Source organism: Anas acuta, chromosome 2 (assembly GCF_963932015.1).
Source record: "Anas acuta chromosome 2, bAnaAcu1.1, whole genome shotgun sequence".
In the NCBI taxonomy this organism is placed as follows: Eukaryota; Metazoa; Chordata; class Aves; order Anseriformes; family Anatidae; genus Anas; species Anas acuta.
This window is the reverse complement of record NC_088980.1, coordinates 43,753,954-43,773,855: the sequence shown is the minus strand read 5'-3', so window position 1 is coordinate 43,773,855 and position 19,902 is coordinate 43,753,954. Positions and strand designations below refer to the sequence as shown.

Below are 19,902 nucleotides of genomic sequence, written 5' to 3'. Positions count from 1 at the left end.
CCGTCCCTTCCCTTTCCCCATTTCCTTTCTCCGCTTCATTCCCATTCATTATTTTCACCCTTTTTTTTTTTTTTCCCCTTTTCCCCCCATTTTCTCCCCGACCTGCACCCCCCCCCATTTCCCCAATACCCCCCCTAAAGGAACACCACTCCACGTGTGCAAGGAGGGCGGCACCCCCGGGGGGGTCCCCGTGCCCGGTGTGTGTGTGCCGCGTGTGCGCGCACCCCGCGGCCGCCGCCCGGCTCCGCAGTGCCCCCCCCCCCATCACCTGACCGCCGCGTGTGCGCGCACCGCGCCGCCCCCCCCCCACCACCTCCCGTTCTCCATCACCCCCCCCCCTTCCCCTCCCTCCCTCCCTTCCCCTCCCCTCCCGCGGGGGCGGGGGTGCCCGGTATATACGGCCCCGCCGCCCCCGCCCCTGCCTGCCTCCTGCAGCAGGGGAGGCCGCCGCCGTGCCCGGCCCCAGCCCCAGCCGTGCAGGTGGGCGAGCAGCGCCCCTCCGCAGCGGGGCCCCCCCCGGGGTGAGTGCTGGGACCCCCCCCTAAAACGCGGTTGGAGGTGGGGGGGGTCGGACCTGGTGCGTGGACGGCCCCCGGTGGGGTTTTGGGGGGTGTGTGGGGGGGTGTGGGGAGCCCCCCCCCTGCACCATGCGGGTCCCTAAGGGCTGGGGGTGGAGTGGGTGGGGTGTGGGGAGCCCCCTGGCAGCGGCTCCCGGTGGAAAAGTTTCCGCAAGTCCGAAAATGCCGCGAGGGGAGGGTGGGAGGGGGTCCCCGCGGGGTACCGGGGGGTACCGGGTACCGGGGGGACACCGCGGTCCCGTCTCATGATGCGGAGGGTGCAGGGGAGCGGCCGCCTCCCCCCCCCCCCCCCACCCCGGGCAGCCGCGGTGCCCATGCTGTAGGGTGTGTGCTGGGTGGGTGCTCCCCGCTGTGATTTTGGTGGTTTGGGGTTTTTTTGCTTGAAGTTACAACGCCCCCACCACCCGTCAAGTCCTGTTATCCCCCGAAGTCCCACCAGCATCGCGTCCCAACTGCGCTGTGCCCCGCGTGGAACCACCCTAAAGCACGCCCTGTGTTGCTTTCCCAGCCCTATTTCCCTCCGGAGAGCTCCATGAGCCCGGCTGTGGGGCCATCGCAGACCCCCACCAGGAGTCTGCCCGCATTGGGCATCTGGGAAGGTTCCAGAAGCGTGGTGTGGCCGTGGGAGCGCCCCATGCGCCCACCTCCCGCTGGGGGCTGCGCCAGGGAGGGGTCCATCAGGATCCAACCCCGATGCCGGGTGACCCAGGAGGCGGTGGTCCCATTGCTGGGTGTCTGTGGGGCCGTGACGAGTGCTCAGCCCCCCTTGGGCACCATCCAGGCTCTGGCTGTAGGTCGGAGCAGTCACAGAACCTGAACACCACCCAAATGTGGTTTTGGCACACCGCTCGCACCAGGGAGGTTGTAAGACAGCCGTGTTGGTGAAGGAAGCCAAAAAGGATGGGAGTTGGTGATGCTTCCTTCCAGCAAGTCCCTTCCTCTCCTCCTGTGGCGTTGCAGCAACAGCTGCCTGCCCAGCATAGATGTTAAAGCACTTGGTGCAGCAGGACGGGTGGTTCTGCTCTCTAATGAGCTAGATAAATTACACGAAATTGGCTGAGAGGGACCGTCAACTTGGAGGAGAAAGGGAAAAAGAGTGTTTGAGGAGACCTTGATTTCAAACGTTGCGGTGCGGGTCCACCATTTGCCCTAACCAAGCACCTTCTGAAGGTGTGAAATAGGTGGCTTAAAGCCTTTTTTCCCCTCACTGAGCTTTGACAGGGAGGAAATGGTTATGCGTAACCATGCGCTTTACGTGTTTCTTAAGCGCTCTTTCCTCTTGATGGTGTAGCCCTAACATTGAAATACCTGGGACGCGTCTCTCTGCGCCTTGCATACCGCGTTTAAAACGAGAGCATCACGGGCGAAATCCTAGGTGGTAGGTCTGGGGAAGGGTGGGGTGTTTTACGGCTCCAACCCGCCAGGCACGTGAATAACGTCTTCCCAAATCCCTGGGTCTTGCAGGTCTCCACCATGGCTGGCGCCGCCAGGGCTGCCCTCCCGCACGCGGCTTGGTGCGACGCGTAAGTACCAGGCGTGTTGTGTGTCTGTGCGGATTTTGGCAGATGATTATTTTTTTTTCTTCCCCCCTCTTTAAATAGGCGGGTTGATTGCGACAAACGGGGATGGCAGCATATTGCAGATGTTTTTTGGTTGGGAGGCATTGTGGGTAATGGCTGAAAGACTCCGCTTTTTGTACCGAAAAAAAAGAGTAACTTGCCAAGAACTTGCCTGTATTTCCAGTGCTCACATCACCAGCACCCATTTCACCTTTTCATGTGAAAGCATGAGATCTTTCCATTAGTTTGCGGCAATGCTATGGCCTTTCTTGAGCCATTGAGATGTCGGCAGGTAGGTACCCCAAGGATTGCTTTAATGCCACTCAACACTCAATGACTAGATGAAAACCGCAGAGCAAAGCTGAGGTATGGTAACGTATGTAACTTGTTTCACGTGAAAATTGTGTTTTTTAATGGAATAAGAATGCAAACTGCCTTATCAGCATGAAACATCTGCCTATTAAATGCCTGTTCCGAGGGAAGAGTTGGCCACGTTTCACCACAGGTTAAGTAATTGTGGGTTAATAGGATTCTGTCAAATACATGCTGTGAAATATTAGTGTAACGAGTAACTATTCTTCTTACCCTGCCTGCGTTTTTACCTTCAAAAGACGCCCGTGTTTCTGAAAACTCCTGGTACCGCATAGATGCGTGATGGCTGTCTGGAGACGCAAAATACACTTCAAAAGATGCCGTGGAGGGGAAAAATAATGGATGCTCATGAGATGAGCAGTTTTAGAAATGGAAGGCGGGGGCGATCGGGCCTTTCTGCGCAAAACGTGCCCTACCTGATTATTTTCCCTTCAGTACCTCGGCTAAATGATGCTCCATTTTGACTCCTGTTAGCATTATATTGTTGTTGGCTATTCTCGGTCAGGCTCGCCTTTCAGAAGGCAAATAAGGGCTACAAGTTTTGGTTTTAATTAAACTGAGCGTACGCAGCGAGTGAGTCCAAAGAGAATGTGGTATTACTTAAAATTGCTTTGAAAACAGAAAATGTTGTCTGTACTTTCACGGTGTCTTCAGTATTCTCTGATAGCCTGTATTTGGTATTTAACGTTGAGGCAAACCTGCCTAAAGTCATTCATATAAATGGCGATGAAGTAAATGTGATGCTCTTTCATGAGAAACTTGCACTTCGTATGAATTAGATGGTTAAATCCATGTGTTTATCGAAAGTTTCAGCACTGGAATTTCATAAAGTTTTTAACATTCTTTTCACATACTGTGTGTGTGTGTAGCAGTGCCAATATATATGCATGGTGCAGGGAGAGGAAACAATAACATTTGCTTCATCTTATTTTAACCATTTTGTGCAGTATGTCATATGCAGATAGAGCGAGGGCGATGCAGGCTGCCTTGTTCAAAAGGTAGGGAGGAAAAATCCTCGCTAAAAATATTGTCAGGAAAAAATTATTAATACAGGCTCCCCTGCCTGTTTTTTGGTGTGGGGGAGTGGGTGCTCTGGAGGAGGGTTATTTTTGTTTCTTCTGGTAATTCTTCATTTGTAAAGAACCGGTTTCCTACTTTGGAAATCAGCGAGGGAGGGAGGGATGGGAGGTGTTATTACAGGAAAAGGTCAGCGCTGCTCTCTTTCTTCATTGTTTCATTCATGGGGCTTTCCTTCTCGCGTCTGACCTGCCAAAATATTATCTGGGAGGGAAGGAGAGGAGGAAAAGAAGTGCGTGTTGAAGATGCACGGGTGTGTTGGGGGGTGCTTACTTAGAAGACTGTAGTACAGCCCTACAGCCTAATGGAGTGAAAACATGACAATCCTGAGTCAGATGGGTGGGGCACAATGCAGTGCTAACTGTAAGCCTTTTGTCTAATAAAAATGCCTGAACCAAAGTGGTTGTCTGGCAATCAGCATCCTGCCTGACCTTTTTAAAGACACGACAACAAAGTTAATGAACGTGCCTTTCAGCTGCCCTGCAATATGTCGGGATTTTTGTGCATTACCAGAGAGCCAGGGCTCGTTCCGCTGTGGCTCGTGTCGCAGCATGGCTATTCTGGAGTTCGGGAGAGTATTTATGAAATTATTATTAAAGCCTTGAGCAAAACAGCCTGCCTACAGCTCCCGAACTGGCTTGTCTCATTCTCTTTAAGGCTTCTTTTCTTGGGAGTGCAATGAATTAACTTCACGAGTTTCACAGGGCTGCTGGAAAATAAATTCCTAAGCTGCGCTCTAAGACTTGTGTAACACCGAATAGTTGGAATTGCTAGATAATCACAGAAAACCTAGCGCTTTATCTCAGTTAAATGTGGGCATTGTTTAAAAACCTTAGCTTAATGAGATAAAGCATTATTAAGCCTTCTTGCTAGGAAAAATGTTTGAGCTTTTCCGAAAGCTGAACATCCTGCGTGATTATTGCAGAATGCGTTGCATTTCGTAAGCGGGATGCGTGCAAGGTGCATCAAGTCGAATAATCCCAGATGCGTGAGCAGCTATTTGTTTTGCTAAATTTGCGGTGGAATAAAATGTACAGCTCCTACAAGACTCGAGTAAGCCTGCATCTACTGAAAAATCGTGTTGTGCGAGGGTCTCTCTGTTCTGACAGAGAAGATCATCAGTGTGAAGGGAATTCTATATGGCTGTGAGGTACCTTGGAAATAATAAAACTAATATTTGTGCTGGCTTGTTAGCCCATTAAATGCTTAATTGCTTCCTTTAAACAGGATTGAGGAATTTCATTTACAAATTAATACTTGTTCTTAATGGTAGGTGACAGTTTCGCCACCGACGTGCAGAATTCTCTGAGGCTTATACTTTCTGTAGAGACAAACAATTTAATTTGCATGTGTCGAGAAGAAAATGGTGGCTTCTCCTCTCGGTGAAGACTGAATAGAAAACTAATGTGGTGACATCTTAACGCTGAGGCACTGTTTTGCAAAGAATAATGCATACGCTGGAGCATCATCATAAATTTAGACAAACTTTAAAATGAGCAGTGAATGTTTCAAGAGGCAGCTCCTTTCTACTACGCTTTAATATCTGTATGTTATAATGGGTGTCTGCATTAATAGAGCCCACTCAGACTTACGATTATAGATAAAATGTAAATAGGGAATAGGCAATGGAGGGAAGTAAAGTGCTATCCAGGAACTGATATTTTTTTTCCGAAGCTTACTCTAGAATATTCAATGGTAGGATGAAATAGTATAAATGGTAAACGGTACATATTTATCATCTGTGCAGTATTGATCTAGATGAAAAGGAAACAAGTAAAAATCAGCATTTTAAATGGAACTTAAAAATGAATCTCTAAGATTTTTGAAACCTGTAATCAGCCTAAATTGGAGGGGAGGAGAAGGAGGGGATTGGGGGAACTGTTGCGGGAGGAGAGCACATGCTCTACTTCAGCTGTGTATTTAAGGAAGTAGGTATTGTGATGGGGAAGATATAAAGCGACTGCCTAAATTTACTGGGTTTCAGATCAACTAGTAGCACTTGTGAATTACACAGCATATTTCTGAAAATCAGCGTGTTGCATCTGTGCTTTGTTTGAGCAGCAGACCTATTTGCGAAGCTGTTTGTCACACTGTCATTTTTATTCTAATAGGGCTTATATGGAAATATTCCTGCAATGCATCTAAAGAGAAGACAAATGGCAGCGTTTATGGAAGGCAGCAGATTGTACTGCAACGTGCGTGTAGGGTGGAGGAGGCTGGCGTCCCGTCCCCCTGCTGCAGCCCCTTGCTAAAGAGGGATTGACATGATTTTGTTTAAATATGATGCGTGTTACACCGGCCTGATGTAAAGATTAACACAATAGAGTCCTTAACCTGCTTAAGGACTCTGGGTCCTGCCCCAAGGTAAATAGTGAATACAGTTGTGTTTGCCCAGCGGGTTTGGCTGTGGGGGAAAAATAGCTGGGAGTCTGCTCTTTTTTTCTTGCTAACTGCTGGTCTCACACACCAGTCAATTCCAATCCAGAGTTTTTCTGAGGAAGTAGTTCAGCCTTTCTAACAAACCAAAAAAACTTCTTGGATATGGTAGCTCTACTTCAGCTCAAGTCCCATTTTTTTGTATTTAAAAAGCAAACCCATCAACTTGAAAAAAATAAAATAAATGCTGACCTATCTAGCTGATGTAAATCAGCAGTTGCTCTTGGAGACTTGGGTTGTTCAACCTCCATAGCAAATGTGGTCCTTAGGAATTCAGCAATATGCTGTTAATTTCATGTATGCTTGGAATTTCATTTTTTTTTAAAGCAAAAGAGGGGAGAACACGAATGAGAAAGACGGAAAAGAGGAAAAATAGTATTTTTTTTTTTCCAGTTAGCAAAGAACTACTTTCCCTGCTGAATGGATGTTATTTTTCCCCATTCACTACGAAGGGGTAGCACATGAAGAAAGGTAAATCTTAGGGTCTGACTCAGGTTTAATAAGAAGGAAGGTGCAAGCTCCATGGTGTCCTGATGAGTTGTCACCTTCTTCTGGCATCCTTGTGCTGGGAGGCTCCAGCCTGGTGACGGATAGGTCTGGCTGAGGTTTTGGCTGCTCTTTATTCTGGTGAAAATCAGCATTTGTCTTGGAGGTTGGTGAATAATAAATGGATTATTTTAAGGATTTACCGGAGTGTGAGTCTAAATTTGAATAATTTTTTTTTGGGGGGCGGGGGGGAGTTCAAGTCCAGATTTCTTCACAAATGAAAGAAAAGTATTACTTTTTTGCTTAGCTGTTAAGGTAAGGACACCGTAGGTGGCTTGAGCATCTTGCAAGGAAGGGCTGCCTCCAGTCATCTCGGCTGTGCGTCCGGCAGTGAGAGCTCTTATCCAAAATCATTGCTGGTGCCTGCTCATGTTGCAGTTGGCCAGGTGGGGAGCCTTTCGCTTTGGAAGGCACCATGCACTTCACCTGTCCTTACACAGCTCTGGTAGCACGAGCTCTGGGTTTTCACTGAGCTTGCCTGTATGCTGTGGACTTTATTCCAAAGTGCTTGTCTCATCCAGGCTTCTTGAACCAAATGTTCACCAGGGTGAGGCAAAGCACTGCTGTCAATAAAACTGTGTGCATTAGCCCTCAGAGCTACGTAGCGGTGTGCATTTACCCTCAGAAACCTTCTGTGGGGAAGAGGGTCTGCAGAGGCACCAGAGGAGCAGATGGACAATGCAAGTCACCTGTGAGGGCTTGGGGGTTTTGCTGGTGGAAGAACTGGGTGTGGTGGAGGGAGTGCTGTGTATGGAGATCCTGTGAGCGTGCTGTCAGGTCTGGTGTTTGTGAAGGTGTTCGTGATCCTTTGGGGAGAAACGGGCATCATGCTCCTGCTTTGTTACCCCATTCATATGGGTGAGGTGGGAAGCAGGGCTTGAATTCCTGCCCCTCACAGCCTTGCAGGCTCCTTCCCAAAACACGGGTGGTGTTCCTGATAGAGAGGTTGATCCCCGGGGTGTCTGCGTGCATCTAGCTGGCTGTCACTACCAGAGCATATTGGAATACACAGTGTGCGGGTCTGCGTGCAGCCTTCTTTTGGGGGAAGAAAGGCTTTTTCCTTCAGTGAAAGCGATGCCCGCTGGCTGGAGGAGTGGTGGGGGGGTGTTGTGTGCTCCAAAGCCTGCTGAGGGGCTGTGGCCCTGTCGGGTGGATGGGATGTAGGGCTGTGGGCGATGCGTGCTCGGCAGGAAGGCCCCGTGGCTGTCTGGCTTCGCCCCTGGACAGCATCGCTGGCTGGGTTATGGAGGCTGTCATTTGTCATCACCGTCTGTGACTGAAAAAGGCGGCCCTGACAGAGCGACAGGAGCGCTGGGGATGGCTGAGAAGCAGCTTGCAGGGCTGGTGGGCCTGAGGGAAGAAGGCGAGTGCAGAGGAAGGAAGGAGGCTGGGAGGGAGGCAGAGAGCGTCCCCCAAACACCCACAGCAGCAGCTTTACCCTTGCACGGGGGGTTGAAATTTGCATGAACTGAGAGCAGTGCAAGTAAATGTGCCTACTTGATTGCTAATAGATAAGGATTATTACTTTAAAAAAGGACGACAGGATTAATGCTCCTGCCAGTCGCAGTGCTTGGTGGCTTGATGGTGCTCCTGCTACTCCACCTGGTTTCTGTCCTTGGTTCCAGCAGGTGCCTCTGCTCAGTGGGAAGGAAATCACCTCGTGGTGATAAACTGCATGGGCTCACTGTTAGCACCAAGAAGTGCTGAGCACTCGTGTGCCTGCTGTTCACGCTAAGAGCTGTGGTACCCTGTACTGCTTTGTGTGTTTGAGGGCTGCTTGTCCATTCATGCAACATGCAGTGTCCTGGAGACATGTCTTTCCTTCAGGTATGTCTTCAGCACCATGGAAATAACTTCTAGGCCAGTGTGCTTTATGGTTTCAGCCAGATAATCCACTGCTTGTCTTCCTCAGCTGACATCCCAGCCTGGATTACTTCCTTTGGTGGGTCGCTGTCCTCAGGAGCGGGGATCTCTCAGAACACACACCCCATGAACAGCCGTGGCAATGGCAGTAGGAAGCTCCAGGATGCATCTCCATCCACACCCACAGCCAAAATAGTCACCAGAACACTTAGCAGTCGGCAGTCCAACACATCCTGGGTGGTACAGATTTTATTTTTATGTTTAAAGCTGCATTTGGTTAGTCAAGAATAGTATGACTTAAAGTTTTTCTGGAGGCTTAATACTGAAGTGGCGACAGGTCTTTTTTGTGCTGTGTCACGCTCCAGCTCAGGAGCACCACTGCTTATCTTCGGGGCGTGTGTGTGGCTGTTGGATCATGACACATCATGTTGGGTCAAAACATATCAAATACCAAGGAACAGCTGAACAAAACCTGTTTTAAAACAAACAAACAAAAAAAAACCTACACCAAACCTCAGAGGCCGCAGCAGTGCTGGTTTTGCAAGAGAAATCCTGGCTAAGTCAAGCGGTTCCTTAACCCTGCCTGCCCAGAAACCTTGGAGGAAACACCCTTCTTGTAACTCAGTGGGTCAGAATGTGTAACTTGGGTGCCTGAGGAAATAAAAGGGCTGTTGGGATGCCTGCAGCTTGCCTGCTGCTATGGAGCTGCTGAAAACACAGCCGAGTTGTTGCCGCTGCCTTGTGAAAAGGCTGGCAGGGCAGTGTTGCTGGATTTCCTCCAGAAGCCTGTGAGTATGAAGCGGAGGTGAAGGAGATGTTTGTGACGGGCAAAGTGGCACAGGTTGTTTCACGGGTACCTGTTCTCGCATTGTCTGCATCTTGCCTTGTGTTGCCTGCTTGTCTTATAAATAGATTGAGGCAGGAATATGCCTCATTATATAAATCTGAAAAAAAAAATACAGGATGCTTGGGGTATTCTACAGCTCACTGAGAAGGTTTTTTGGTTTATATCTGTTTCTGGAGCGGCCATGTGCCTGTGATCCGCAGTCCTGGCTGGTGTGTGGGTGAGACACGAGAGGCAGGAGGGCCTCTGAGTGGAGCAGCACAGAAACAGCCTTTCCACGGCAGGGATTTGCAGGGGGCGAGGTGGGGATCCATGCCTGGCACATTGGGGCTGCCCTGAGCATTTTGATCCTGGGGGAAGATTGGGAGAGGAGGAGAGTGTAGGACTTCTGTATTTTGGCATTTATCTGGTTTGGGGCTTTTCTTCCTCTGTCCTTGCACCCAGTCTGCTCTGAAGCCACCTCAGAGGCTGTGCCCTCGGCCACAACCGAGCATCCCGAGGGGAGCAAGAGGCTCCCTGCACTGCCAAAACACAGCATCACCCAGAGCCCCCATCCCTCCCTCAGACGTGTAGGGGGTTCAAAAACTGCGCAACCCAAGTGCAGTAATTCCAGAGCATGAGAATCCCTGATGTCTTATTACTGGGGAGAAAATGGCTCTGCGTGTGAACAGGAAAAAGGAGAATGTGAGAGTGCGTTTTGTAAGGACCAAAGGGTGTGGCTCAAGCATCAGTAACAAATGCTGGGAGGAAAAAATGCTCTTTGTTCTGCAGTCAGGTGGGCTGACAACTACTCTCGCTCCATCCCTGGCATGCATAACACCCAGCACAATTAAAAGATTCGGGAAGGTTTGATGCTACGGAAAGGGCTGCAAATGCAGCAAGTGAAGAGGTTCATCCTCTGATCTGCTTCCATCTTTTTTTTTAAATAAGCAGTTAAGTTGCAGAGCTCATCGATACCAAATTCAGTGTATCTGCATTGTGCTGCTGCATTGTTTCAATGTAAATGTTTTGTGTGCATAATGCTTCAAATGGGCAAATAAGTTAAAGCTCTTCAGCACTAAAATTTATGTTGGCCTTACATGCAACTAGAATTGGACCGAAGTGTACATTAAAGTGTATGAAAAACGTGTCTATATATGCATGCAGTACAGCAAATCAGCTCATAATGATAGCCTTGCTAATCGAAAATAATTTGAAAGCTGTTCCTTTTAAACCACCCGTGTTTGGCAGTTTTAATTGCTTTTTTAAAAAAATAGGTTCAGTAGCTTTTAGTTTTTTTTTTTAGATTGTTCCATGCTAAAGGAGCATCTTGAGCTTAAAAAAATCATTTCTGAAAAAATTTTTGCTTTCTCCACTCTTCTCTAAGTTGGTTTGATCAAGTGAATAAAATATTGGTGTCATCACACTCACATGTGTAACCCCCCAAACATCAGAACTAAAACTTGGTCTCTGCAGTTGATGGCAAGAAGTGTAATCTTTTTGTATAAGTGAAAACTACCAACTTTTTTTATGAAAAGCCAGTGGGAGCAAATATACGAAGCAATAAGAGGATCTGGCCAAAATACATCTCTCTTCCAAATTTAAGTAAATTCTTTTAAGTTCAGGATCAGGAATTTAGGTGGACTTTTTATTTTGTGTCTTTTTTATTTTGTGTTCTGTATGAATGCATGTGTATTTTCATATCTTCTAAGAATGTCTTCTTTCTTCTGGGAGGGAGAGAAATCTACTTGCAAATTTACATCTCGTGACATTTCCTTACAACTGTGCACTGGCTTATGTACTGCTAGGGGCCAGCCCATCATTTCTTGGTAAAAAGAACCTTTCAGCTCTGTTACCTCCTGTAGAGAGCTAATTTTCCAGCAGTCAGGCTCGATCTGGATAAATAATTAGAGAGCGCGCGAGAGAGATGAAGATGATCACATCAGCGCTGCCTGTAATTCAGTTAATACCGCCAGACCCTGTGATTTCGTGTCTGCGGCGTGCTTGCGTGGTCTCAAAAGCCGCAGAGGCGAGCGGCAACAAAGCCAATCGCTTACATTTGTCTTGGAAGAATTAGCGGCACTTCGCATTCATTTGCCGAAAGCCAGCAAACAGCTGCAGCGTGCATCTGCAACGCGAGAAGGTGATTCTCCACGCGTTCGCGCTCCCCCCCCCCACCTCCCTGTATGCAAAAAAATGTCACCGTGCAATTAATTCAGGGGTGCCGCTGTCCTGAAGGGGAGCGAGTGCTTCCTCTGCGGGTTTGTGTTGGGTTTCACGTCGCTACCGTGCACGGCAGGGCGAGAGGGGACCGGGTGAAGTCTGTTCTGGCACTTGGCGATTTTATAGCCGCCAGTCAGAATTATCTGATGGCAACACTGAGCTGAAGAGGTGGCTGTTTCTTTGAGCAAGCTGTAGCACTTCGCGTGGCTCTTAGCTCGATCTCTTCCACTGATGCTAGGGCAAACTTACGGTCTTGGAGGTTGTGTTTGTTGTTGATGCAGGCTCCTTCATCCCGGTGCTACGAAGGGGTTAAAAATGCCTCTAGTTCACTTATTCCCAGTGGTAGCTCTGCAGCATTTATACATGGATCAGATTAAAATAGGTCAATATCTTTTGTGGAAGGTCTTTTGCCACTTTGGTGCCTGACTGTAGTACACCTACCTTGAGGATGAATGGACCCTGAGGAAATCGGTGCATTAACAAAAACACAGCCTAGGGATGCTTTAGGATCACATTCCTTTATTCATCAACTGAATCAAAGACTTGACAGAGGATACTTTGTCATCAAGTCGGTCCAAATAATACTTTGTGAGGTGATGGATAACTTCTGCTGCAGAAATAAAGCCATGTATTTTCAGGGGGAAGAGAGACGTGAGCTGTGTGGGTCTATTCTGTTCTTTGCAGTGCGTCATTTGCGTTAAAATTGAAATATTTCAGCTAGAGCTTATACACAGAACCTGATTAAAAAGAAAACTGTGTATTCAGGAGTTGCCTTATGGCAGGAAGTCTTTGTCTGCCTGTTTGCTTTATTGCGGTTGCTGACTGCCTTGGATTGATTTTGGCTACCAAATCAGTACGGTGAGGACGGCGCGGGAGGCAGGGGCGCAGTTCTGCACTTGGTGGGACTGAGAAGCTGACTGCTGCCTCTCGGAGTGCAGGTTTTCTTGTTGTTTTTTTTCTTTAACTTGGATTTTCCATATTATAAAGAGGAAGAGGCTTCTCTCCGATATAATGGAGCCATTAACATCTATTAATAATGCAGACAGGGTAAGTAGCTGGAGTTGGAGCTCCCCGGGGGCCTCGTAAAACAGATGTGCACTATATCTTCCCGGATTTGATAGCTGCTGGGGTCGAGGGGGTCGCTGTGGTTCCCGTTTATTTCCTCCGGCAGCGGTTTTCTAATTTAAGCACCTCTGTCTCCTGGCTACGGCCGCCCGCCGCGCTGCGGAGGGGGTGCTCGTGCCTCGCCGTGCCTGCTGCGAGCAGGGGCACCGCCGGGCGTCCCTGCCTCTGCTCCTCGCACTCCGTCTCAGACGCCTTTCCCACGCAGGTGCTGCTTTTGTTGGCTTCACAAATGAGCAGGGGAAAGGAAAAAAAAAAAAAAAAAAAAGGTAAGCGTTTCCTCCTCCTGAAATCCGCACTTTCTGTTTTCCTTTCTTGCATGGGAAGCGAGAAATATTTCAGCTTGCATTTCATGCACTGCATCGCTTGACAGGAGGGCTAGCCACTGGAGGAGGGTGCAATCGCCGTATCCCCTCTTCCAAGATCGCGCTTCTTGGTTTTAATTGAACGTATTCATGGCCTCTGAATAGATAGTGCTGCATGGTTTCTCGGTAGCTGTGTGCCCAGCTTGGGAACTGCACGCAGGGGAACTCAAAATATCTTGCATTTTATTGTAATTTTCTTCCTGCAGATTGCTCTCCAAAAGTGGTGATAAAACATTAGTGCTCGTAGTGCATGGCAAAAAAAAAAAATCTTTATAATCAGTATTGCGCTTGCATCGTGCAGGCTTAGGATCGCCTCCAAGCAAATAGGGATGTGAATGTCTGTCCTTGTGTGCGCTTGTATTACAATATAGCCTCGCTGTGTGCATTTAAATGTAGAGGTATGCACTCCTGCTGCCTTGTCACAGATGCAAGGGAAAAACCCTGCTACTGGCTCTGGATCCTTTTCAGCTGCTTACACCAGCTGTGTGTTATGGTTAAAAGTTTAGAAACAGAGGAAGGTCGTGTACCTCTTTTTGGAAGGAACAGACGGAATAGTTATTTTTTCCCCCACCTCTTTTTTTCATCCATTACTGTGTATGCAAACGACTGCTAGTGTTGCACTCTGAAGACTACTGTATTATATAGGGAAACATAATTTCTGCTGCTTTCCCTGCCGTAATACCCACAGAACTGGGTTGCATCAGTATTTGCAGAAAGCCAGGCACATCAGGTAGAAAGGAACAAGAGGGGTGTGAGCAGTTTTTTTTGGAAGCGCTGCGTAAGCCACGCTGTGGCTTCAGCAGGCAGCATTCAGAATAGGGTGGGTGGGCCTTACTCTTCCCCAAATTCATTTCAAAACTGAAAATAAAATCTGCCGATGACTTTCAAAACCCCTTCTGCTGCATTGCATCCTTCTTCCTATGCACTGGGGTACTGCGCATCAGCTCGCCTGTCCTTGTGAGCGTACGGCGCTGCGCCAGGCGCCTCGCTCAGCATGGTGCTGCGTGGTCGCTGCCAGAGCTGGGTTAAAGTTGGGTGGGAACAGGCATGCCAGCAGTCTACCTGGCAGATCTAAAAAGCATATAATGCTTGTTCAGGTACATATTTTTTTCTCTAATAATGCCTGAAAAATTTACAAGTCAAAAATTAAATGGTAAAAATGATTATATACGTTTTTGAGGGGAAACTAATTAATATTGAGTTGCATATAAATGTGCAGTTTGGCACTTATTTTCTTTTTTTGGATCCAGACTATTCTTGCAGATAGGTGTCTTGTAATATACTGATCTTATGTTTCTGACATATATATTTCAGCATAGTATTAGTATATTAGACTCGAAATGTGCACATTTTACAAGCTATCTCAATTAAGTAGTGTGTAATTTTAGCTACTGAATCTGCAAATCAGTTTGTTTTTTAAATAGGGCTGTTTTTCTTGGGAAAACTTGCTGCCTGTTACTTCTGTGTTATTTGGGGAAGAATTGCCAGGACACTTGCTGCTCTCCTTACAGAAGAGGTCAGTAAGGCTTGGAACTGACAGGCTCAAAAGAACAATAAGATGCTGTTTTAAATCGAGCACCGAAGTCATTGTTTTCTGTTAGCATATTGCTAATTTATAATTGGTTTGGTTAGAGCTGTTCCCTATTTGTACAAACCTCTAGCAGTCAGCCCCTTTTTCATGAAATCAGTGCATGATGCTACAGCTGCTGGTGATGCTTAACGATACTTTTCTCCAGGCTCTAAAGTAATCCCGTCAGAATCAATGCGAGACCTAAACATCAGCCAGCAGAAGTGTAGGTGGTAGGAGCAAGCCGTGCATTTTGCAGTTTTCCTACTGTGTGGTTTCAGAATTGGCTTTAACTTTTTTTGTTTGTGGCATCAGCAGCTTATTTGAGCCCCTTTTGGATTATCGATAGAGCAAATTTTACATCCAAAATGCAATTCAGATGCACAATATGTGATGTTTTAACTTGAATCATAATCAGGAATTAGATACGTAATAAATATAAAATAAAACTTGACATCAGTGAGTTTCTCTGTGGAATGAAGGAAGACTATATGGCTTTTGGGGGTGTTGACTGTAGAGTGTGTTTTATCCTTATTTTCCTGTAAGGAGGCAAATACACACAGATACGATCAGTAATAGGAAACAGTAATTTTAATTACTTTTATGATTGCCCTATAGATAATAAAAATGCTTTTTAAGTAATAATAAACTAGAAACAAAATTGTATACTTAGGGAACTTTGCCGAGTATATAAATACATTACTAGAAGTCAGGCTTCCGCATTCTTTGGGAAACAAAGGAAAGATCCTCTTTCTTTGTTAATGGTATTTATCATCTTTAACTCATTAGTTGCTGAAAGCAGGGAGGAGATGTTGGAGGCATTTTGCATTTTTTATTTAAAATTTACATAGATTCTTTGAAGAACGCTTATATGCAGGTATTTTGTAGATAAAATGCATACAAAAATGCATAAGCTGCAGGCATTGTGCCTTCATGATGTTCCTTAAAAATGCAGTATTTTTATCCTTTGTGTTTAATGCCTTCTAAATAAAGAGGGACAATCATAGGATTCCTTTTTATCTGAACTTTGGGTGCATCCTTCTATAAAATACAAATGCTTTGTGAGGCATCTATGAGAACAGAACAAAATAGAAGGAATTATGGTGTGGTGCCTTATGACATGCCATGATTTGACCTTTTCTGAAAACATAGCATTGTGACTTTGTCTAAGCAGCTTTAATTTTCTTGGAATGTTAACCTTTAAGTGATTGTCTGCAAAACGGGATCAATTATGGGCTGGCATACAGCAGCATAAAGAAAATACATAAATATAAATTTCTCTTAACACGATCTCTTTTGTTTACATCTTCAGGTAAAAGATGTGTACAAAATGTGAGGAATGTTTTTTATTTTGGGGTAGGTGTAGAGTTCTTGTGACAGTCTTTTTGCTTTTTCCAAGTCCAGTAAGTCTTTCACTAATTGAATTTTTAAAAAGGGTGTTTCTGTGAACGCTTCATTCTAGTGTATCGCTCTTACATAGGATTTACAAATCCATAAATTGCGCAGCTTTTTCTATTTATCCTGTCTGTACCCATTCCTTGAACTCTCTGCTAAGAGACAAAACATTCTTCCTTCTAGTCTTTCATGTTTTTGCGTGAGATCCTACAAACCTCTAACTAGGCTCCTTACAGTAGCTGCTTGTGATAACCTCCAGTGTGTTGATATGAGGGGAGGAGCAGAAATCTAACAGCTCACACTCCAGACACCCACGCTGATTGCAATAGAAGAAACTCTGTACAGCAGCAAAACAGAATAGTAAATACAGAGTAAGAAATCAGAAGAATGTGGCAAGTAATTGTAAAGAAGGGACCTACAGAAAAACTCAGCTTGATGTATATAGCACAATTGAATTCTTGCAGGTGGAAAAATCCTCAAATTTATATACGGTATTCACTTTTTGTAAATCCATATTTGTCTCCTGTTTTCTGATCAACCAACCTCAAAAGAAAGTCCCCTTCTCCAGATGTTAATCTGGCTTCATGCTTTTAAAAGATTCACGCTTGAATGTAAGAAAAGGGTATAGCATTGGTTGAAGAGACCTGAAGAGCAGCAATGAATCTCTGGGGATATAATTTTCCCAGTCTGCGTTGCTAAAGTCAGATACATAAAGTAAGCACAGACAAATATATATGTGGCAGGGTGGCTGTGAGTCTGGCTAGGAAGCCTGTGAGAATTCAGGATGCAGGTACCAGGGATGGATGGGACAGCACTTCCACGCCCTTTGAGTTTCAAGATGCAGGAATTTGAATTGCTTCTCCCAGACTCGTCCATCTGGGGACAGGATTGTTTGGATCACAGAAGGGTATAAATTAGTTATTTATTGAATGTGCCTTGAAAGACAGGAGACTGAGTTTGTGTACAGAATGGGAGACGACTACTGATTAGGTATGCTATAAACCATACATAGCTTAAATGCACATGTGATTAATGTCTTTATTGTACACCTTTGTCCACTTTATCAGCTGCCAGTGCATTCAATCATCTCCCTGAGGACTGCTGTAAATATTGCAAACGCCCAGCCCTTTTTAAATAAAACAAAACCTGTCGAGGTAGTGTTGTTTTTTGTGTTTTTTTTCCTCACTGAAGTGATGAATTTTCCCCTCCACATATCATGCCTTTTGGTGCTCCTCAGGTGTTTGAGGGGAGCTGGCTTGTTGCATGCAGGTTGGCCTGAAAGGGAGGGCAGGGACCTGCATGCTCACCACGGTGCACAGCTAGGAGATGAGAGGTGGTGTTTGCAGGGCTGTGCTGTGCCCAGGAAGGGCTGGGAGGATGTTTGGGTGGAGCTCTGAGCTCCTTGTCTTGCTCCTTTTCAAGGTCTGTCCTCTTAGTACTCCAGAGATGCAAGTGGCAGGGGAAGCGCTGCATTTGAGTGAAGGAGTTAAGAAAATGTGACTATGTACCATCTTGCCTCTGCATTTAACAAATTCCAATTTATTAAAATGCAAGTTCACTTTTCTGATATTGGAATTGCTCTACTTTGACCTTCCCTCAAGGACATCTGTTATCCCAAAGGTATGTTTTTTTTCTTGATGGAATAACATCACTGTCCCTCCCTCCTGCTTATTTTATGCCCCAGCTCCTCATTTATGTGAGAATCAATGTATCTTCTTTGTGTGTTTAGACCATGAACATCGCATAGGGAGATTAAACTGCCGTGCATGACAATTATGTGTACGTGAAACTCTTCATTAGCTTCTGTGCTAAAGAAAGGAGAAAATAGATGTCACAGACAAATTTCTGCCCAGTTTAGCTGCTGCAGCAGATGAGTGGGAGTTCTGAAGTACCTCTTCTGATTCTGGAGCAGCAGCATGTGGGTTTTCAGGCAAACCTCATCTCAGTATTAGGTGAACAGGGACCACAGCCACCATGCAGAGGTTTGTGCCCTGTTCTAGTTGTATCCCCAGGCTGGGAGCACCCCTTAAGTTTCCAGGCAAGCATCATATGTATCCACGTTGTTCTGTGTTAGCCTTTATCTCTTACCTTCAGAGTAAAGAAGCAGAGTGCAATCCTTCATGAAACCATAGCCCCCAGTGGAGGGGCTGAAAGTAAGCCCTTCATAAGAGGGTTTGGGCTTTCAATTATTGCTAAATCTCTGTAAAAAGCTGTGCTAACAGCCCACCCCAGCTGGCAAGGCAAAACATCCTTTTCTGCTTGAACGCCAGAGGTATTTTTCCTAAGTGTGGTGAAAGCTCTTGCTCTTAAAGTTGAACTTTGAACCATTTAAAATTCATAAAACATCTAGGGATATGCAGATTTTCATATCAAAAGTCAAATCCAAGAGCCTTTTAAATACCTAAGTACTCTATAATTGGCTTGATTAGGCTAATATTAACTCCAAGTGACACTTCAGTGACATCAACTGTGACAACGGAAGTGACATTTCTGAATTGCCTTGTTTTTAGGGAGGATGTTGATCACTGCTTCTTTGATTGTCAGCGTGGAATAATGTTCACAGACCAACGTATTTCTGGCAGGCATGTTGTCTCTGCTGTCTGCAGAGGTGCAGATGTTCAGGTTTGCTGCTGTGTGTAGGTTTCATGTGCTGACAATACAAAGACGCGGAATCTGTGTCAACAGAAACCCATGGATTTCTGTCAATCTGTTCAGAATTAAAGAGATTTTCTGAAGTAGTTTCTGAAGATATCAGTGATCTTTACAATGGCAAGGGGGAATTGCCACTGTGAATGGCAAAGCCTACAAAACAAGGGCTTCAGTGGTCCAAGCATATGATGATGGTGTCAGCACAGCATCCTTTCCTTTCTCCACCTTGGTGGGTTCCATGTTTTCAATTCTGGCGTAGCTTTCAGAGGATTACAACTTCAGGCACTCAGCATCTAGAGACAGGCAGCTTGTACCATTGTCTAGATCCCTGGTCCTGTGTGGCCTGATGACTCCCAGGCTAATACAAGATACACAGAACAACCTTCTCTAAGTGCTGTGCAAGCATTTGCTAGGCCCTGCTTGAGATCTTGGACGTAGTGTTAGCCTCGGTAATGGAGGCCAATATTGCTCTTTGAGCTCATGCCCTGGCAGGCTTTATTTCCAAGCTGTTTGGGCAGAAGCCTTTACTTCTGTCTGGACTTCAGTCAAGCTCTGTAGCACAGTAAGAACGCTTAGACCAAGGCCATGACTGCACATCGAGTGGGGACCCAACAAGTCTTTCAGCACCCATACGACACAGTCCTCTACTGATATGTGAACGTACCAAGCTGGCTGGGTCCACTCCTAGAAGAAGCTCGTGTCTGGATGTCTTAGAGGACCACCAGGCTTGAGCTGCCCCTTAGACACACAGGGCATAGGTCTCAGAGCAAGGTGCATGGTGGTCTGTCTTTCAGCCGGTTTCATAACTGAGGGACTGTCCTAGAAAACCTCTTGCAAGGGAAGCTGTTTGTACTTTGTCCAGTACATAACTGTACTAAATATATAAACACTTAAAATACCTTTTTCTTTTGAATATATTTTCTTTTTGAAGAAATATTTTCTTTTGAAGAAAAGTAATATTTTTAGTTATTTCTAACTGCTTGCTTGTTCAGCTATCAGTAAGAGATAATCTCTATGTAATTTATAGTAGTCAAAATCGTAATTGCTAAAGCAAAAATTCAGTGGCTAAAAATTCTAAGGATCTATTTAGCAATGCTAGCGTTTTCTCTAAACTTCCTACCTACTAGAATGAACCTTAGCATTAAATATAAATGAATGCTCCCACATCAGGGGGCAAAAGTGTCCACTAATCAAGAACTAATAGCTCTAGACAAATTTTCTTTTTGAAAGAAAGCTTGTTTAGTTTCATCAAAACTTTATTTTTTTTAAACTTATCCTATTTTCATCTATCTTTGTGCAATTGTTTTGGTGATAAAAGAGATGGTTC

General features: G+C 45.8%; 1 long non-coding RNA gene across 3 annotated transcripts in view; it reads left to right on the top strand.

Annotated features, from left to right (window-relative positions):
* Nucleotides 1–388: 388 nt before the first annotated feature.
* Nucleotides 389–19,902, top strand: part of LOC137852598 (uncharacterized) — a 44,834-nt gene continuing 25,320 nt past the window's right edge. The window contains exons 1-3 of one of the 3 annotated variants that reach the window (XR_011093952.1): nt 417–521; nt 1,870–1,956; nt 2,043–2,101. This is a non-coding gene — a long non-coding RNA (uncharacterized lncRNA). Of the gene's footprint in view, nt 522–1,869; nt 1,957–2,042; nt 2,102–19,902 lie in introns of all 3 variants that reach the window. The other 2 variants (XR_011093951.1, XR_011093953.1) reach the window with 2 other exon arrangements.